General features: G+C 48.2%; 1 protein-coding gene across 1 annotated transcript in view; it reads left to right on the top strand.

The window, feature by feature from the left end:
* The first annotated feature begins 8666 nt into the window (after window positions 1–8666).
* PROSER2 (proline and serine rich 2) overlaps window positions 8667–21903 on the top strand; it is a 213830-nt gene continuing 200593 nt past the window's right edge. Inside the window, exon 1 of the mRNA XM_086919992.1 lies at window positions 8667–8791. The gene's annotated coding sequence lies outside the window, so the exon portion shown is untranslated. The remainder of the gene's footprint in view (window positions 8792–21903) is intronic.

The raw sequence follows: 21903 nt of genomic DNA, 5'->3' as shown, positions 1-21903 counted from the left end.
AACAGAATGTCCCACGACAACACTAGACTGCTCTGCCACATAATCAACCATGCCTCCAAAAGCGACAACGCCGCAGTCATGATAGCCTTAGACGCAGAGAAGGCATTTGACAGAGTGTCCTGGCCATTCATGGACCAGTGCATGCAGAAATTTGGCCTGGGACCTAACTACAGGAAGATGGTACTTGCACTCTAGAACGAGCCCAAGGCACGCGTCGTTGTAAACGGAGGGACATCTGAACTACTCACCTTAGAACGCGGCACTAGACAGGGCTGTCCGCTATCACCGGCCCTCTTCCTACTAGCGATAGAACCATTGCTCAAAATGATAAGAATGAACAAAGACATAACAGGAATTCCTATAGGGGTAGAGGCGGTGAAGCTAGCAGCCTATGCTGACGACATCCTTATCACAACAGAAAACCCAGAGAAGTCAATAAAGGCCCTCATGGACACCATAGAGCAGTATGCACATGTGTCAGGCTACAAACTAAACAGAGAAAAATCAGAATGCAAACCTCTGAACGTACACACCACGAAGACTGTCGTGGGAGAATCAGGGCTAACATGGCACAAAAATTCCATAAAATACCTGGGCCTGCTCTTCGAGAGAGATCTCAGGTCCACAATAGACCAGAATGAACAGGCACTACTACGCAAACTGAAAGAGAGAGTAGAAGGATGGTCATCTAAATTCACTACATGGTGGGGGAGAGTGGAGACAGCCAAAATGATGCTCACGCCGATAGTGAACTATATGCTCAACATGCTCCCGCTGATCAACACAGTGGATTTCCACAAAAAGCTGGATAAACTAATAAACAACTTCTTGTGGAAGAATAAAAAACCCTGAATTAGCCTGCAAAAACTCAGGCTAGCCAAGGACCTGGGGGGCCTAAATATAACAAATTTCAAAACCTTCCAAACTGCATGCATAGCGAAACAAGGACTGTACTGGCTCACCCCCAAACAAGACTACACCCCAGCATGGCTCTCACTAGAGAGAGGAGACTACTAGAAGGAATGGAGCCCATCGCCCTCCTCACGGCAACGAAACACCCCGCAATCAAGCACAACCCCATACTGAGGAACACCAAGACGGCCCTCCTCAAGATAGACAGGATGTTGGACACTAGCGTGAGAAACACTCAGTGGGAGTCCATATGGCACAACCCCAAGATCAAATACAGGGATAGAACACTAGACATGCACTCCTGGTACAAGCACGGCATCTCCACAGCTAGTCAGCTACACACCCAAGGCACACACACCACCTTTGACTCACTCAAGAACGAACACAAACTAGACAGCATTGAGCTTTACAACTTCCTTAAGATCAAAGTAGCGATTAGTAAAGCAGACCTCAACAAACAAACACCTTCAATACTGCAATACGCTTCCAACCTAAATAAAACAGGTCACCAAGTAGCATACCTCTACAAAGCCCTGTGCCCAAGATCCACCAAACTTAACAACAGGGCCATGTTCTACTGGGAAACACTAATGGGCAGGGAACTCAGTGAGAAAGAAAAGTTCGTCCTCTGGACATCCACCACAAGGAAGAAAGTAACTACCACCCTAAACCAAACCAAATTCTGGCTGATACACAAGGCATACTGGACCCCCGCACGCCTAGCCTCCGTAGGACTCCGCGAAAATGACACATGCTCGAATTGCAACAGACAGAAAGGCGACCTAGCACATCTGATCTTTCACTGTCCCAAGGTTAAAAAATTCTGGCGCAAGATAGGCGAACTGATAAACGACATAACAGGCTCCCCACTCCAGCTCGATTTTCACAGTTTAGCCACAGGCTTTATGACCCCCACAATCAAATCCAGAGAGGACAAAGACCTGAGTGACCTCCTACTAACAGCGGCAGTCAAGACCGTACTGAACAACTGGAAAGACACGGGAAGGCCACTCTCAAAACCTGGTTCAACTGGGTCACCTTTCTAAGGGGGGCAGACACCATAACGGCCAACTACACACCGAAGACACACGTAAAGTACGAAATGTGGCTCTCTCTGGACAACTACCTGTCCTCGCACAAGCCGCCGTAAACATCGCAGCAAACAAAGTTCCTGCAGGAGTCATAACCTGGCCTGGAATAGTAACGCACGCCCTCTAGTACCACAGCCAAACTAAACTCTCGCTATACCTCCTTCTCTTTTCTTTTTTTCCTGCCGCTGTGGGGGTGGACAATCATCGGCCGTGAAAGGGACAATCTCACCGGCCACACGAATGGACACACAGCCCGACCGCAAATGCGGGGGGCGGGGAAGACGGGGCAGGAAGACGAGATGTAACCCACAAGGTGACACGAACAGCAGGACGCAATGCCAAGACTACGCAGCCAGTCAGAAATGCCAAAAGCCAATGTTATGTTATGTGATATTGTTACCTCTGACCCAACCCTCCCCCCCCCCCCCCCCCCCCCCCAGGGGCGTCTCTTCTGCCTCTCATCTAAATGCTCTACCCATGTAAGTGTAATGCACCGTGTATATATATAATTTCAATAAAAAAATTACTGAAATTAAAAAAAAAAAGAAACTGGAAAATACAAAAGCAAAGTTTATTAAACCTTTAACCACATCGATGCTACAGCAATTCCCCTGCTGTGCTGAAGGGTCTTCATATCCATTATACATGACGAGCTCAGCTCGTCATTAGTGCAGCTCCACTGTGCCTCATGACGAGCTGAGCTCGTCATTAGCATCGATGTGGTTAAAGGTGGTACAGTAGCGCACCAAACTAAAGCACATGGCCCCTTTTATACACAATGAGGGGGCTCAAAAGAAGGCGGTACAAAAGACAAGAGCAGTTTTATGACCATACAAGGACATATTGGAAGGCACAATCGATAGATGGGCGGAGTTAACAGTCTTCAGAAACTAGTAAACACATTCCTATCTGGAACTAATTAGTAACGGCTATTGACCCTACTGCGCATGTCTGGACATGCTGAAAGCGGGGAAGGTTAAATATAGCCTGTTGCCGGGCAGACTTCAGGCGTAGTTAACAAGGAGGTAGGACAAACGCACATGACGAGCACATGGCAATGTATAGCATACAAAATGGCCATTACAAATACAAAATGGAGTTGGCACATTTGATACGATAATGGTCAAACAAAGCATGTCTTCCGCTAATGCTTAACCTAATGGCCGTTGATTTACAACACGGGGGGATGGGGGTCCGAGTGTTGCGGCTCCTGCCCATGTCCCCAAAAAATGAGGAAGGGGGGACCGGCGCGCGTGCACCCCCCGGCGGATGCGTCCCCGCACCAACCACAGCGTAGCCCCTGGCCCGTGGACAGCGGAGAGGTGCAGGCCCTCACAACAGCGAGTCCGGGGTAGGTCAGGGAGCCCCTGCGGCCATGGGAGTCGTCGGACCTCACAACTCTGATAACAGTGCAGGTAACGGAGGCCACACTGCGCCGAGGTTCCCACGGCTCACCCCCAGGAACTGCCAGACAGTCACGGGCCAGCTGCCCCACGTAGCCCAATGAGGCCAGTAGCGCCGCACACCCCCGGCCCCGCGCGTTCCGAGGCACACAGCAGCAGGTAAGAGGGCACACAGCGAAGGTTCCACAAAGGTGCAGAGCGTGGCGCGCAGGATTTATCGCAGTCCACGCAGGGCCTCCAATCCCAGGGAGGTGGATATCAACAGCTTCCCGGGGAGGGCGTGGGACCAGCCAGGCCGCAGGTCAAGTCGTGGAGCCAGGCCATCCACCACCCCCCCAAGCAGAGGGGCAGGGGTCACAACAACACAAGGGAATGCCCAGCTCCCTGTCACCGCGGTCGTCCTCCCGGGCACACCAAAAGTCTCCACACAGGCAGGTCGGCAGGAGGAGGGGGAGGGGCAGCACAGTGCAACCCGCCACCCGACGTGGTGGCCGACCCCCCCTCCCACACCACAGCCAGCGCGCATCCCAGCAGCCGTGCCGTGGGCACTCAGCAGCACCCCTAAGCAGGGGGGCAGGCGTCACATCAACACAAGGGAATGCCCAGCTCCCTTTCACCACGGTCGACCTCCCGGGCACACCAACAGTCTCCACATAGGCAAGCCAGCGGGGGGTGCAGCGCGGCACAGCCCGCCACCCGACGTGGTGGCCGACCCCCCCTCACTCGGCAGCAGTTATGGGTCCCAGCAGCCGCGCCCCGGGCATTCAGCAACACCGTTGGATATTCAGGGCGGGGGTGTCTACCAATTTTAACGCGACCAGGGCCGAGGACGGCCAGACGTGATTCTCCAGCCCACGGACAGAGGTCCACAAAGGGGACAGGGGCCAGCCACCAGCCCCGAGTGGGCAGTGCGGAACACCACTCCGAAGCCTCTCAGGCCGAGAGCCGGGGCCTCGCTCCCCCGGGGGGGGTCCGCTGCGACGGCGTCCCAGGCCTGCGCTGGTCCTCTGCCTCTCGGGCCGTAGAAGAGACCTGATGAAGGCCGGAGGGAAGCCCAACTCCTCCGGCCGCCGCCACAACAGTCAGGGGCCCCACTCACCGGGTCGTTACCAGGGGTCAGGGCCGCCTCCCGCTCCGGGGACCGCTCCCAGCACCGGGCCTCACGCTGTGCTCGTAGCGCACACGGGCAGTGCCCAGCCCCCGATGTCTTCCAGACTCCGCCTCCAAGAGCGGGGCCGTCCGCCACCTCCCCGGGCCACAGACGTCCCCCGGTCTGCCGCCGCAGGACAGACAAACCAGAGTCCGCAGGCCCAGGAACGAGGGCCGCCTTCTTGGACACGCCAGGCCTCAGGAGTGAGGGCCGCCCGCCGGAGCACAAAGAGATCGGGCAGCCTCTCAGGAGGAAACCGGAGCAGGGCAGGACAGCCAGGGAGCTGCAGCAGGTGCGTTCGGGGTCCGATGACAGCTGTAGTCGGGCAGATTGAAGGCAGATGACGGAGGGGGTCCAGAGCACTCTTAGAGTGCGACCGCCATCTTCACGTCTCAGGCCACGCCCCCCCTACTCAACTTTTAAAAAGTGCTTGGACAGGAAGAGAAGCTGTCTCTGGGGTGTGGTCTGCTGAGGCGGAAGGTGCTGGAGCCTGGCAATGGGCAGTTGGAAGGACCCCCTGATTGCCCCCCAGGGCCCTAACAGCACCAGAAGAAAAGCCCAGGACCGGTGCACAGAAGCAGGGGCCTCTGCACAGGGAGATGAGAGGCCCCAACGAGAATGGTGGGAGGGAAGCGCAGGAGAAAACAAGTCGGGGAACACGAAGAATTCCCCCGAGGACCGGGATCCCAACTCCAGGCCCCGTCGCAGTGAAGATAAGGCGGGGAGCGCCATCTCGCTCCCTGCGAAGACTGCGCCATGGGGTGCCAGGAGCCCACCCGGCCCCACGCAACCCCTCTCGAGAGGAGTCGGACCCAGGGGCCCGGGACGCCATCCCCGGGCCCCAAGAAGAGGAGTGGCTTGCTGGCCCGGAACCCCAACCCCAGGTCCGGATGTCTGGGAGTAGGCGGGGGAGTTCCGTGGCACTCTCCCTAGGTCCAGGAGGACCGCCAGAATGTCCAGCGTCTGCCCGCCGGAGCGGGCTACCCGAAGAGAGGCACAGGCTCCCACTGCCGTACGGAAGAGTGCTCGCCGGATGGAGGAGCTGGCGGGGGCCACCAGGGGTGGGCTCCCCCTCAACAACTCAGCAAGCGGGAGTCCCGGGTGGGACCGGGACCCCACCAAGTAGAGTGCAGAGGTGCCAGGGGCCCGGTGGGTCTGGGCCCCTGAAAGTTATCCGGAGCAGCCGGGGTGGGCTCCCCGAGCTGCTCGAAGAACGCACCCTCCTGGCAGGAGGGGTCCGGGTGGGACAGGGCCCCCAGCGGCCCGAAGAGGCGGCGAAGCGCCAGCACCACAAGCACAGCTCTCCCTGGCACATCGGGGGAGCAGCTCACCTATTATTCATAAAGAGGAGCTGAAGCGCCCCATAATGTCTTGCCAGGCATTGGGAATTATTGTTTGCCGTCTAGTGGCACCCCAGAGGAGGGGGGTTACCCTTAATTGTGAAAAGGTGCTGGGGGAGCTGCTGGAGAATCGCAGTCTCCCCCCCCCCCCCCCCCCCCCAGCACAAAGAGACCTACCTCCCTAAGTTTCCTCAGGAGTTTAAAGGAATAACCACTCAAGGGCTCAGACAGCATTTAACACCTTCTGGGCTGGAACTTTTATTTTAAAGCTGAGGGTGTATTGAGAAGTGCATTATGGAGTGAAGGGCTGAGTTGGGGGATGTCTGGAGAAGGGCATCCCTGGAGGTGAAGAGGTGTAATTGCACTGAAATGCATTACTAATGGTTATTTCTTTTAGGGGGTCTGATGTTCACGGGTTTAATGTGAAGTACAGGATAAAAGTCATGTCATAAGCAAAGTGGGGTTATGTTGTCAGATATTCCTGCTAGGGTGTCTGGCTGTATATGCATAATCCTGTCATTTCATCTGTGATGCCTATACGGGCTGTAAATGCAATGCATTCTAACGATACCCAAATGTGAGAAGTACTATCATTCTAAAGTGATGCTTAAACGTGTATTCTTGCTGCTGCACTTAGGTGTAGAACCCAGACTGCTAGCCCTTAAGATGTAGAGGGGCATACTTCATGGTCAGTAGGAAATGTGCAGTCAAGGTTGTGTGTCACCAAGTAAGTGTTACCTAATTTAAATGCTTGTTGAGATACTGGGGGGGGGAGGGGGTTGCCACTGGGATGCTGCCAGTGAGCAGGGCCCTCGCTCCAGGTCATGTACTAACTGCATTGGGGGCAAGATGATGTGAATACATGGAAGTGGTGGTAATAGACCCCACCCCCTACTCACAAAGTAATTCCAACAGCTTATGTATATTTGTAAATTGGTGCATAGAATTGAATAGTGTGTGTGTTTAATAAATATACTCTTACTTTTATAAAGCAAAGTACAGACTGGACAATCAATTATTGAGTGTTATTTTTGTGCACCTGCAAATGGTGATCACTACCCCACACCAACTCCCTTGAGTAAGCCTCCCACTGCTCTGCAACGCTACCCTCTGAGAGTCAGGTGCTACAATTGGGTGTTTGGTTCCCAGTGAAGGACAAATGTAGTCATGTTATTTGTGCAGGCCTCACAGATGCTGCCTCGTTTTCCAACACAGAGGGACTGACCTCTACTCCCTGGGTAACCTACAATGTACATTTTCAGAATCGCTGAAGACACGCCCAAACTGGAATTTTCCAGTTGGTAGCTGGTGAACAAAGACACACAAAGATGAGTTGCAATCCCAGAACCAGGTACATACTTTCGCAGCATCAAGGTTACTCTGCCCGTACCCGCCGCGCTAAGAGTGGGAGCAGGTCTATCTAGAGAGAAAGGTATGTGATGACAAAAACAGTCTATTCCTTAGCGTAGTGAAACTCGACCTTGGAGAAATACAAAAATATTGCAGCTGCTTTCAGCTGAGGCAGACAGAGTGAGACAGAAGTTAGCTTCGATCATGACTCAAAATGGTGGCTGAGTACAAAATGGTGCAGAGAATGCTAACTTACATGGAGTAATGCACTAGCAAAATGAATGCCTACATTTACATTTCAACAATCATTTACTGATCATTTCAGTTAAAGTATTCCGCACAACTAGGGCTTTAAGTGGAATGAAAAAACTGGGGTGGGGTTCCCTCAAAGGAGTGTGGCCTTTGTAATTAGGGGTGTGTCTTAAATTTACACAAGCTAAAAATCTGTGCTTAGGATAGTGTGCCCCCCAACTGGTATTTTGCTGCTTCTGTCATAGCTTACAGATATATAATAGTGATGCAAAAAGTAACATTACACCTACAACAAGCCAGGGCTATTGGATTTGCCAATGGTTTTTGTTTATGTAACAAATCAGCAACAACCATGGCTTCGCAGTATAACATATTGAAAATGCTTCAGTGATGAGACTGTGAAAGAACTGTAACGAGTCTATTTTAAGTTACATAAAAAGTAGTGAAGGTTGACTCTGCTGCAGAGTGAAGATTTTTTTTCCACTTTGAGGGCAAAAATGGAGAGCCCGATAGAGACCCGGTTCGGCACCTGCTTTATGTAAAGCCCCAGCCCACTTAGCCCTGCGCACAACAATTGATACAGTGGCCTCACTACCTAATCCCCGGCCATATCTGAAATTTCAGACAAAAAATTATTGATACTCTCGTGGTTGTAAATGCAATGAGAGCACTCTAACATGGCATTATGTCCGGAACAATCCTATTGGCCCAACCACCCCCCGGAATTCTGCATTAGCGATCTCATCTGTGGTGCCCATGCCCTACCCTTCCCAGCATCGCTGTGCTGCGGGGCCACCTGAACATTGGCCCTCACCGGCGGTTGAAGCTCAGGGGAGCACTCGCCAGCTATTAAAACATCGTTACTAATGAGTCATGATGAGCCCACCTCGCCCCGAAACCATGCCCACACTGTCGCACCGATGCCCCGGGATTCCTTGCCCGCGCTGCCCCTTTACCACAAGCCGCAGAGCTCGAGGGCTCGGCCGGGGTGCCCACCGGCTCGAGCCAGGCTGGGACACGCCTTCCGGCTCAGCGGTGTGGCGGCGGGGGCGTCTTCTTTTTGGGTTAGGTGGGCCGTCTTTCTCATGGGCGGATCCTTTTCTATGACCAATCGCAGGGTTCACTGGGAAGTACAGCCACAAGACTGCCATAGTATCGCCCCAACGCTTGTCAATCAACCTAAATCTAGCCTTGCAGCATTTCTCCTCTCACCTTGGCGTATGTAAATTGTTTAGAGTCAAAAGTAAAGCGGAAAGAAGTGGAAGTTCGAGGTATACTGTCGGGCAACAGGAGGTAAGGGCTGTCTTCGGGTGTAACCTACCTGGTTTGAGGGGCGGGTGGAGAGAATCTGTGCCGCGCGAAGTAGGTCTTCATGTAGCGCCTTGTGAGTGGACGACTGAGAGCTACCGTGGGGACACCCGTGAAACAGGCGGGCGAGAGTGAGACTGGAGAGCGGGGTAGAAACCTAACTAAAGTGAGCGGCGAGGGCATTAGAGGAGAAATTCTGGAAGCAGGATTATGTGTGGGGGGAGTTGATACGGCAGTACAGTGGGGGCAACTTGGAAGTGCAGCAGTACACCTATACACACACCTGGCACACCTATATCTGCTCTGCTCACAGTGCCACCGAATGCGAGCAGAGCAGATATAGGAGTACCAGGCATTAAGGTACAGGTAAATATCGGAGAAGTGCAATAGGGGAGGCAGGGGAGAAGTTGATTTGATAATATGTTTACTTGGTAGTTAGTGTATGGACTAAAAAGGCAATAAGGTGAGACCTGTGGCCGATACCTAACCTGTTGCATTCCTTGGTAAAGTGTAGCGTTGGGTTGAATGAACCCAGCCTGACGAAAACAGTTCCCGCGGAGCCTAGTGGAAGCCAGCAGTCACACTGTGTTATTGACTCCTTTTGGACTGTGAAGCGTGGCCATTTATTTTTGGGTGCGAGTGAGTAGTCTGGGAATGGCATTGCAGTAGGGACGGAGATTTGTAAATAGGCGTGGCGCCCATGGGAGCAGGGCAGTTTTAGGGGAGGATGCTAGACTCTGGACGATGGGAAAGTTATACCTGGGATTAGCAAGCAAGGGGGAGGGAGAGGGATGGGGTTGTTGGAGGCAGATGGCTGAGAGAAGAGCGAGTACACTGAGGTTCTTGGAGGATGAATAGCGGGGTGGGCGTCCCGAAAGCAACGGTGGAGGATGAGTAGTTATGGGATGAGGGCCTTGTTGGGGAGACCAGGCGCAAGCCTGTGGAGAAACGTGGTCGCACCACAGAAGGGAGCTTTAGTTCTAGACAGTAGCGAGATATCTCTGAGTCTGTGGAGCTGGAGAGCCTGTGTCAGCCCCACGACGGAAGACCTAAGAGCAGAACTATAGGGGAGCTCGGGAAGAAGGACACCGCCAGATAGTGGTCACTGGAGGTCTGGACGCAGAGCATTAGAGGACGTTAAGAAGAGTGCAAGTGTAGTAAGGGGAGATTTGGTAGCAGGGCCAAAGAAGAGCATCGTCATAAGCACATCAGTAATTCTATGGAGGAAGATCTGGGAGCTATGCAAACTACTAGAAAAACCTTGATGCAACAAAATTCGAGAGCATAAGAACCGAGAAATAGAGGGGTACAAAGGAACAGACATGTAGTAGCGTAGGGGCTTGTCTCATAGGATAGTTGGTGTTGTATTTTAAACTGTGTTTTGGTTATCTTAATGAATTTTAACCAGATAACTTTCTGATAGATAAGAGGCTTTGATGCGAGATGAGTTGTCACCTTTGGCTTTCACCGGCATTTTGTAGTTGGGCAACTTCGAGGAGAAGCAGCTCTGTGCCCTCTCATACTGGCCACATTCAAAGAACAAATTCCTAACTATACGTTAAACTATCACAACTTATTGCTGTTCTTTGTAATATGATCTCTAGTCTGCCACTATCTGCATGAACTATGTTATAATCCATTATACGCAAACACTGTTGTAATGTATTCTCCACATCACTTTTGTCCTAGCCTAACACAAGGGTAGTAGTGCTTTACAGATAAAATGGTGGTTAATGCCATGTTGGCTCAAGAAACAAAATCTGTATATTGTAGGTAGTAATGGGCACACATTGTACAGTCAAACAGTTGTACACTGCATGGTCAAAGCATTGGATTAAGAAGGAATAGTACCAATGAAATCTATACAATGCACAAAAGCAAATAGCAACAATGGGATATGTTAAGAAGTCAAAGCATCAACAGCCACTGTCCTTAAAACATGCTACCAACAGTGAACGGGGATGATAACGCGCCTAGAAATGTAGGTGCCAAGTAAGCTGTTAAAGTACTACAAAAGATTTTGAGTCCTCTTTCTATTGTAGGTTCAGTTAAAGATTCCACTTTCTGCAACGAGAACATAGCACCGTGTAATATTCTACTGGATGTTAAAAAAAATAAACCATCCCGCAAGTAATATCCATTATCTCATTGTAGCCCCAGCACACTACATTTTTGAGAAATCATGCATCCTCAATACTTTTTCTGTTAGTTTTCAGCTCATCGCTGGTTTGTATTTGCAGACCTTTCTGACCTCTTCATGTCTAAAGTTCTCTTCCTGTTTGCATCCCTACAATCAAAATCTGTCCCTTTTTAAGGTGTGCAATGGCCCCTTCCCCTCTTTCAAAGTCCATGTCTTATGTACGTTTAGGGTTTCTAATCACGTTCTAGTTTTTAAATGTTTTCATCATGAAGACTGAAGCCATGTGACCCTTCCATGGCTGGGTCATGCTCAGATGCATGTTGTAATTGCAAAAACAAAAGCTAGCCAACTTGTTGTCATGTATGAGCTGTGCACACTTTGTCAAACCGGTCTGTATACTGTACACTCATTCATTTGCAAGTGAGCTAATCTCTTCTTTTCAGATATGGTAGCTTTGTTTGATCAGCTCAATGGGTTTTACATCATTTTATCATATTGGCTCCTGTCTCCAAGTTACTCAGAGATTTAAAAACGGTGTTTGTTTTGTATCTGCAGGTACTTGCATGGTGTTTTATAGTGGATAGATGTGTTTTGTGTCTGGGACTAATTGATCCGTTTCTTTGTCCTGGAGATCCATTAACACTCACTTAGGTTGTGTTTTGGGAAGTGCAATCCTTACGTTCCCTTATGTCCAGTGAGATAAGAATTCTTTTTAAACCGCTCTGGAAAGTTGCACGAATTACACAAGCCCATAAAAGTGGTGCATATTTTATTTTTAGACCTCTTTACTATACATGTGAGAAGAGCATAGAGAGAATTAAGGACTTCCATATCTTGTTTATGGACCATAATTGGCATGCAACACTATACCTTGGCTTCCTTATCCACACCTTTGTTCTGTGGGGAGTAGCTTTTTGTATGACATTCACCCATCTGAACCATAACCATTGGTGGTGAGTCTACTGTTTCTAATCTAAAGATCAAATAACCTGTGGACCAAATTCCATTCCGTCTAAAGCTGTGTTTCACCAATGCCCAAAGTTGCTGAAACTGTGAAACTTGTCACCATCTCTGCTACCCTGTTGTTTTATTGTAAATTGGTTTATTTTCGTTTGACAGCATCCACCAATAAAAGGCCAAAGTAACCGGAGTCGCCTAGCTTGAAACTGCACTCCACATGTGGAGGTCAAAATAACAGCTTTGTTACTGCATGCATTGTAGTCCATTATCCGAGAAAGGCATGGCCGAACACAGGGAGTACTCATATGCGCAAACATGTAGAGAACTCACCTAAAGAGAATCTTTACAGCAGTTCATTCATAGAGAGCACAATGCGATCAGTCAGGTAAATTACCTTCACATAAAATATTACAGTGCAGTGGTACCTTAGCCTCTGACAAGCAATCCATTTCGTTTTTTTGCCAATTACTGCTTTGTCCTATGCTCTTTTGGTAATCTTCTCCAGAATTGTGTAGCACATTTTTAATTGGGTTTGTTCCATTACACAGAGTTTTTTTTGCCCTTATTTTCCTTTTCTTTTCAGCCTTATGTTGACTATTCATAGGTTTTCATTTTTATACACCGTCTTGCTCATTATTTTCCTTTGTATTGTTACCACACTGTCCAGTTTGCTGCCCTTTTTGAAAATGTATGGAATGTTCATTACCTCCTCTTCAGATGTACTGATGTAAAAGTTGCTTCTTAATGGTCTTCTGAAGGGCCCTGCTCATGGCTTTTGGCTGTGTCAAAATGCTGAGTAGACGTTACATACTTATGGTTTTCTGATTCTTATTTGCGAATTGCCTTATCCCCATGTTCATTGTACTTGATGGATTTTTTTAGTTTATTAAAGACGCATTATAAGTTGGAAAGTAAAATAATGTGGTAAGCCCATGCATGGTATTTAATACCCTATCTACGGCCAGTCACAACATTGAGTCCGCAATGGAGAATTACCTTTGAGTCTCGGATTACTTGTCCATTTATTGCATTGTACTAGATTACTTTACCTTTTTGACAAACATTTTCCACCTGTCGCTAACAGATACAAAACATCAGCGGACACACAGGTGATATTATTGGGTGCAATTCCACACATGGTAAGACGTTTAATTGTGTGGGCTGTCAATTCCACTGAAAACCTGCAGAATTACTGCTCGGCACAACTCAAAATGCAGGCTTAAATGTGTAATATGGTCATAGGGGAATGTTCAGTCCAATACTTATGCAATGCATTAATATGTCCACATAGATTTGCTAAATAATCCTTTTTGTTTGTTTAACAATTCTTTTTATTAGTGTTTTGCTTTTTACAAAAACAGCAGAACAAAACCAAACAAAACACATCAAATCCCACCACTCGGTCACAGATTGAGTTATCAGGTCTTTATGGTAAGCATGCATAATCATCCGAGCATAGTGGTTTTAATGGGGGTAGCAGCGCCTGGAGACCAGATATCTTCCTTATTGTCTTCCTGCTGGTCCCCTGCCGCTCTGTGTGGACGTTCTCTCCCCACTTCCTAGACAGTTCGTCCTGCCCCTTCTCTGCGGCTGTCCCGGCGACTGTGTCCTCCCAGGGTAGGTTGTGGTGGGCCCTCCATTGTCCCCACCTGGGGCGGCTCTAGGCTCATGGCGGCCCTGAGCAGGGAGCGTAGATAGGGGCCCCCCGGAGGAACGCAGGCAAGGAGGCCAGTGAAGAGGGGGGGGGGGGGGTAAGGGTGTTTGGAAGTAGAACAGAGCCGGAAGCCGCCAAATCCCTGCAAGGGGCCGCCACGCAAATATGTATCCATCCTCAGAGGATTATTATATTAAGGATCTATATTGGTGTGGCGGCCCCTGGGGTTTGGCGGCCCTGTGCAGGTGTACAGCTTGCACATGCCTAAGGCTGCCCCTGTCCCCACACTTTCTGAAACTTTCTTGGGCAACCCCTCATCTCATAGGCCACTCTTTCTGCCTCCATGCCAATATCCTACTGAAAATTTGTGGGAGAGCTTGAGCTCACCTATTTGCTACGCAAAAACCCAGGGAACAGAAAATGAGTTGACTTCCAGGGATGTCCACCTTCCCTGCGGATTCCCAGTAGCAAAACCTCTGGCGTAAAGGGAATGCTAGTTTCCAGGAAGTGAGCGAACTTGGCCACCACTTCTCTCCAAGTACGTCTGTATGTTTGGACATGACCACAGAGTTTGGAAAAAGGTGACCACATCCTCCCTTCATTACTGGCAATTATGGGTCTGTGCCAAACCCATAGTATGCAGTTGCGATCTAGAGTAGTACACCCTATGAAGGACTTTCAGTTGTAGAAGCCACAGACTAGCCAATATTGCCACTTCCAGGGGATGCATCAGGGCTGCTTCCCAGTCAATGTCCCCCACTGGGCCCTACCTAGTCCATTTCCCACTTACATCTAAATGGATCAAGATTATTTGATCTGTTATTAAGGAGGGTGCGGAAAGTTAGTGAGATGGCTCTTATGGGCATTTCCTTCCAGAGTAGTCTATTTTGCAGGGGGTTACTGTCTTTTGTCTTGTCCCATGGTATGCCCTTCGCTTGTAGCGCATAGCACATGATATATCAAAACTGCAGTGTGGCAGGTAGGTCTTATTCTGCCTGCAATGCCAAATAATCTTCAATACACATGTTGGTTGAAATGGTAAGCCCGGGGAACCAGAATATTCGCTACCAGTATCAACTTGAGCAATTGATTGTGTAAAATCATATTTTATGACACTGTTCCCTCGGAATAGTTTTACAGGTATTTAAATGTCTGATATTCGGATTGCAACCAGAATTCGGCAACAGTCTCGCATTCTATTAGGTTGTCACTAATTACTAGCCTATTTTTTGTCAGAAGAGTCATCTAGCTGTTGCTTCTTTCTACGGAATGTGACGATTAGTGGCAACGTACTTCCCTGGACGCCTCACACCTGTTCCTGGAATGCATCCTGCTTGTTTATGCGCCTTCCGCTCTGAATTCTTCGATATACAGTATATTTAAGCTCACCGCCCTTTAAACTCACCGCCCCATAATCCACTCTCGTGGATAACAGAACGACACCAAACCGCAAATAAGTCACGATTTCAGAGCGTTTCGGATTTTTGTAGATTGAAAAATACTCCAACCACAGAGGTTGCGGCCGTTTCACATTTTTCATGTGAGAGATGAACACGGGTATTTTTACACAAAGACTGCAGTGTAATATAAACCCGAAGGGCGTGCTTACCTTGGGATTTGGTCATTACAAATAAAGGCACTCTGTAAGCATCACAGATCCATTCCTTCCCTCAGCATCGCGCGCTCGCCTTCCAAGTGGGGCGTGGACCACTGCCATTAAACATTTCAGTTAAGTTGCAGTAAACCGTAATTACATACTTGCAGAGGATGAAGTATTTTGAGAGACAGAGGCCAGTGTGAGCGTCGCACCATAAAATCTTGAATGCCAGACTAAGAAATCCTCTAAGAAGCTTGCATGCACTTTAGTCGTCGCTGTAATTAGTGCTCTAATGTGACATGCGACCGATCCCTGGTTAAACAGACGGTCTTTTCTCAAGAGTGGTCAACTTAATTAAACTAATGAATTCCTTGTGTGTGCAGCTGTACACAGATTACATACCTGCCTCAGCCTTGGAGCCCTCTGCACAACACGTGTGTACACATTTTGCCACTAATGTGTTCCTACCCAACAACAATGAAAACAACTGTCTGCTTTTACCCAATAGGAACAATTTTGTGTACGAATGTCAGTAAATGGTCCAGATACTGTGGTGCAAAAGGAATTGTTTGTAAATCTGAAGTTTTTCTACCACTTACAAACCTGTTGCTATTATGATTTTAACTTACATTAAATTGCTATAGCTATACACGTTAAATTATTTGACCGTGACCCATTAAATATAACACTAAAGATAGCTGATTATTTAATACCATTCTACCGGTTTCCATTTGTTAACTCGGTCACACAGTTCTCGCTTGTCAAAAGCTATTTTTTTATCAATAGAAATGTATTTTATTGATTTCGACGGTAAAATTGGGAACCTGAATGCGGAGCTGCTTGGCGGTCTTTAATTAACCAGAATCAATTTCTTGCTCTGATGAATGAATGGCTGTTACTCTTCTTCTCTAATCAGCATCACATGGAAATCTTTCTAACTAGCTAAATATATTACTCATTCTATCATTGTATCCGTGTAGCTGTGCAGATTTGCTAACTACGTAAGACATTTGCCTTACATTGAGTCCATATTGTCATCATCAGTCATTAGAAATTGAGAGGGACAGTAGAGGAGCAACAACGCTTGACTATGAGCGTACCATGTTTAAACTTCAGATATTCTTTATTTGTGCTTAATAAACTCTCATTTTGCCCAGAAGACCCTGTGTGGTATCCATGCTGTACTCACCTGGTTGACGAGCATGGTCAGATTTGGGGAGACAGTGACGAGGAAGAGTTCAAACCTCGGTGTTCAAATTGGCAGTAACAAGTTGGTACTTTACTGCCTCACCCCATTTCTCTTTAGTCATATAAACTGAGGAGTTACCAAAGCAGCGGGCTGATCTTCATTTGAAATAGTATGCAAATACACCCATAGAAAAATGCTGCGAAAATCATCCTTTATTCAGCTTGAAACTCATCAAGTTTTTAGGGCAGTTTTAAGCATAATGCAATCCACTCCTGGAAAGCGTAATAAAATCCACATACACATGTTCTTACGATCAGAGTAAGTCTTCACATCCAACATAGTTCTTGAGTTCTCATTCTTTCTGTGTGGCAGGAAAAAATTAAGTACGCCCTTGGACCGACCAGCACCAGTCTGTCGATTTCTGTGCTGTCGAGGCCATACTAACAAAGAACAACAGTCAGTATGGTATAGAACCATTTTCTTTCCATTTATGCACACTCATTACCGCCCCTCTCCAGTAAGGTTGCCTCTGCAAGTATTAAAATGGACATTACCTCTCCTTTCAAGTCACCTTTAGTTTGGCTGGCTGAGTTTATCCCACTACTGCGCCTCTTTAAAGAAAGTGCTTCTTGACATTGTTCAGCTAAATCTTCTTCATTGTTTCATGTGCCAAGTTGGGGCAAACTTTTTTCTTTGAACATTTAATGAAAGCTTTCCATTGCTTTTAACTGCTTCTAAGATGCAATATCTTTCTTCTTTCTTCTTCATCAGTGACATTGAATATCTGAGTTGCCCCGCCTTTTGAGTCCATGGCTCCAAGGAGGTCTTGATCTTTCCACATAATGATTAACTGCTTTTACATCACAGTTACGTTAGCCTAGGTGCCCTAAAGCAAGGAATCAGCACGAGTTGTCACCATCAACCCTCCAGCAACCCCAGGATTTCCAACTAGCACCATCTTGCTCTGTATTTTTCACCTTGGCTGCCAATGTTGCTGTCTCCTTGAGCCATATTTTTTTTTATTGATGACACCCATACTGCAATCCTACATCTTGACACTGATCCAACTCTGTGATTGCGCTTCCTTCACTTGCCATTTTCTCCTTGAGGGCCACCACTCTATTGTTCAGTTTATTAGGTTTGCCTTCAATTCATGAGATGAGCTCTGTAATAGTAGTAGTGTTGGGAGATATTCCTATAAAAGAGTTAAAAATGAGGGGGACTCCACCTTTTTCACCTTTCACACCTTCCAAAAGAAGACAACTGCTTTGCATTACCAATTTCATTACATCAAGGAGTTCTCTGGGAACCTTAGAAAACATAGAAGGACCTTCCAATGTTTCCTTTTCAAGACTCTCAGCTTCCTTGTTAATCGTTTTGGGATTCTGCCTGGGATACCAGCGTTTTAGGCTACTAGTCCTGATGACTGGCTCTGCCTTATTTTGGCATGCAACTACGAGCAAGTATTAGAGAAAATGCTTGGTCTTGCTTTTTAAGGTAATCTTAACAGCGGGGATTTTCTGACAGGAGTGGTCTCAGTAGTTCCAGAACGAGTAAGAACATTTTGCAGTTTAGCACACGGATCTGGTTATCAGAGACCAAGACCAGTTTCTCTTCAGACTGCTCTTCATAGCACTTATGCTGGAATGCTTTGATTTTGGTTCCAATGCAGAAAAAACTGGCTATAGCAGTCAAATGGGCAGCTACTGAACTCATGCCTCCTTCAACGCGTCTCCCTATTGTTCTTTCATATTTAATGTGAAAGAGTTGAATAAAGTCTTGTTTACATCAGCGGTCCTAGTAAATTTCTTAAGCAGAAAAAAATGTGTATAAAAAGCCACAAGTTTGGACAACATAGTACTTGCAGTAGGGGCTTGAATGAAAATAAACCCTTGTATAAATCTATGTGAGAGTACTGCTTGGTGGTCAGGCCAAACCCTAAAACTAACTTTTCATATTTTTGCCGGTCTCTTTAACGTACAGCCTTTTTTCCTAGTTGCCCGGTTCATTTTCAACAGTTTGTTTGCTATTAGTTGAAAATGACTTCACACCTGGAGAGAATTTAGTATAACATACTACTTGCTGGTAGGGGCCAGACTTGAGGGTTGGTTCTTGTATTATTCCGCAGTGCGGGTTTGTAGTTGGCAGACTTCTCTTTGAAGAAAGGCCTGCCCGTCCTGTTTTCAGCAATACTGTTGAACTTTAGCAGCTTAATAAAAACGTGTATTGTTTTCTCCTTGTATACGCTCGTAAGGAATCTGAAACCTGTCTTGAAAATCTTGCAAAACCGGTTTGTCAGGGTAAGCCCTAACAAGGTTACTTCTTGTCATACCTTGGGATCTAGCGAACTTTTGTTTTTGTCTTCGGTTTTGTTTTTGAGGTATTTTTATTTTGCATATTTGACTTGTGTCAGTTATTTATGATGTTGTTTTTCCAAGTACGTTTTGCTTTAAACCACCTGTTAGAGGTCTAGTTTTTTTGTAGGTTTTTTTTATTTGTGACCTGATGGCAGTAGCGCAATCTGCGATTTTAACCCCAATGTCACTCCTATGAACCCAACTTCTCTCACTGGCGTTCTGGAGTATCAGCATATGCAAGCAGAGGTAATCCTAGGCTGCCCTCTTATTATCATCTCCACTGTGTGTTCCTCAGCTAAGCAAACACCACGGGGCTTCCTTTGGGTTTATTTATAGCATTAATTGGAAATTATAGCAACAGATAAATTGTACTCAGCAGCACCACTGAGACGAGAACACAAGTTATATTATTTCATTTATTTTAAAGGTTTTATATAGCGAGTGGCTGGACCCACAGGTATCAGAGTGCTGTACAGAAACGAGAGCAAGGCAAATGTCAATGTTAGTACAGGTGTATGGGAGCATTTAGACCAGGGATCATGTGTGTGCAGCAGTGGTGAAAGGAGGTGCAAATACTGAAGATGCTCCTCCTTTTGACTGTCTGGCTCCTTTTCCCCTCTTGTTCTTCCTCCGTTGGGTCGGCTCCCTGGTTTTCTTTGGACGTGGCCCTCGTAATTTTTGGACTGGAACCAGGGCCGGACTGGGAACCAAAACCAGCCCCGGCAAAGTGCTTGGCCGCCCCCCCCGGGGGCGGTGGGAGGTTGGGGGTGCGACCGAGCTCTTTACCTGGGCCGGTTTTCGGCCGATTTTGTTACAGGGCTGATTTTGCAGCAAAAACGACCCTGTAACAAAAACGGCCCCCAGGGGCCCACAACCGGCCCCCACCCTTGCGGCGCACCGGGGGAATTGCCCGGTGCCCGCAACTGCCAGTCCGGCCCTGACTGGAACTCGTGTGCACCCCACCATTTTGGGACCCTCTCCTGTTGTCGCTCTTGCCATGGGTGCATCTTGCCATGTTGAGATGGCCACGACCCTGGTCCGCCATTTTGTTGATTCTTGTCCTTTCCTTTGGTCCCTTTGATTCCATCCGGCTGACCTTCAGACATTTCACTTATGCTGGACTGCCTTATCTTTCTCCCCCTCAGGTCCCCCTCTCTCCTCTCACCAATCTCAGGCTCCAACTCTTCTCCCCAACATTCCGCTCTCTACCCCTTTTAATTTTTTTTTGTTTTGTTTTTATTTCTCTTTTCACTCTGTAAATATGTGATATATACTTGTCCAAGCCGAATCGCTAGTAAAATGGAATCCTGAGATAATCTACTATTTGTATATATATGTATATAGAGATAACTCTAACCACTATTATATGTAGTAGACCCTTGTACTCGCTACCATTCCTATGTGATTCTTAGAGTTTATCTATTTGTATCTCTTCCCTGTGTGACTTTACAACTTGTACATTTGCAATTTGTTTTCCTCTTTGTATCTTTTATGTAACTGATGTAATCCTAAGTCCTTATTTATCGCAACTGGTTCTTTCGTAAAGCGCTCTGACACCTTTGTGTAATGTTCGCGCTATAGAAAATCGTATTAAATAAAATAAAACAATGAAGGACGTGAGACAGCAACACCGAATCCAGATCAAGGCAAAAATCTTAGGATCAATGGTTGCCTACAGTTAAAAATAAGGGGAGTGTGACAGAGAAACACACATTAAATATACAAAGTAACATTTGTAGGGACATGAGGGATGGAGTTACTGAAATGAGGTCCAAACAATTAACAACAGTTAGGGGACTTAAAGTGCTGGATAGGCTAGAGCCAGCGTTAACAGAACACTGTACATGTAGGGATCGTGGCCAAGCACCTAAGATGGCTTACATGCTTTAGTGGCTCTCAGAGTCCCATCCCCGGTTATCCTGCACATCTTTGAAAAAACTGGCTAGAGACTGACCCCGCTGGGTCGGAGGACGGAGAAGAGCTCTTGCTGAGTCGAAGGAGGGGCTCATCTACCATGCAAGCGCACTAACGGCGGACCTCCATGGCCGCGGCCTATCACGCGACTGACCTTGTTTCTCCAGGAAGTGGTGTTTGGTGCAGGAGCTGGGAGGCTGAGCCCTCTGCACTTACGGTACCGCAGCCTGGCGCCATCCAGAGCCATCTGGGCCAGAGGTGGACTGGAGCTGGGCTGTGCCGCGAAAGGAGCCTGGGATATCGGGCAAGCTGCAGATAGCAGCAGAGCTGCCGACTCCTGCTCAAGCAACAGACAAAGGCCCACTTCTAGTGCGGAGGATGCTGTGCCGGAAGGCCTGCTATTCCCTGGCTGAGGGAGCAACACACCATGTGAGCCTGAAAAGTTGGAGTTAGGCTTTTGAAGTGGGCGAGGGAGGGGTCCGGGGGTTGATCGGGCCCAGATCCCCTCAGGTGCATGTGCGCAGCAGCAGAGCGATACCAGGGGAGTGTTCGTCGGCCAGGAGACGGCTGCTCGGCACTAGGACCTAAGCTGGCCCCCTATTTGCAGCTGATCCTCTGAGTGGCTCCTGGCATTAGGGGCACATGTGACCGTAAGAGGGGAGATCCGGGGGCTGGCAGAGCCAAGAATCCCCCTTCTAGCCATTCCCTCGACTGCCCCACCAGGGTAGCTGGAACAGCGGAAGACCCGAGGGCTGACCGGGCCCCGCTGGGGGCCCGCAGTGTGCCTGTAGACACGAGTGGTGGTGTAATCTGGGCCTACTCCAAGGACTCGGCGAGTGCGTCCTATCCCTCACCTCATCACTTAAAACCACAGAGGAGGCCAGAGGCGTGGTTGCTGCGGTAACGGGCCCGTACCCTCTCAGAGACTGCAGAGACTGGGGAGCTGGGCCTGGACCCGTGGACGCCCGAGGGTCAGGTACTTCAACTCTACGAGGTAGGGGGAGGCCCCAGGCGTGACATGGGGCCTGCCAGTGACTGATAAGAACCCCCTGCGCAGAACTGGTCACGTCTCCCCTTACTGCAACCAGTAAACAGTTTTGACCAAATAGAATGCCAGATGGGACGAGGTGCGGGAGAGGCCCAATTTCTCCACTTTCCCCATCCACCTCCACCTCCACCACCAGGGACGCTGGCTACATCAACAGGAGAGAGATGTGAGAGTTGACCCTCAGCTGACACGGGCGTGTAAGCAGTCCCATAGACAACGAAGTCGCAACCAGCCAAGA

Source organism: Lissotriton vulgaris, chromosome 1_1 (assembly GCF_964263255.1).
Source record: "Lissotriton vulgaris chromosome 1_1, aLisVul1.2, whole genome shotgun sequence".
Taxonomy (NCBI): domain Eukaryota; kingdom Metazoa; phylum Chordata; class Amphibia; order Caudata; family Salamandridae; genus Lissotriton; species Lissotriton vulgaris.
Note: the sequence above shows the minus strand (reverse complement) of the source record. Positions and strands in the feature narration are given on the sequence as shown.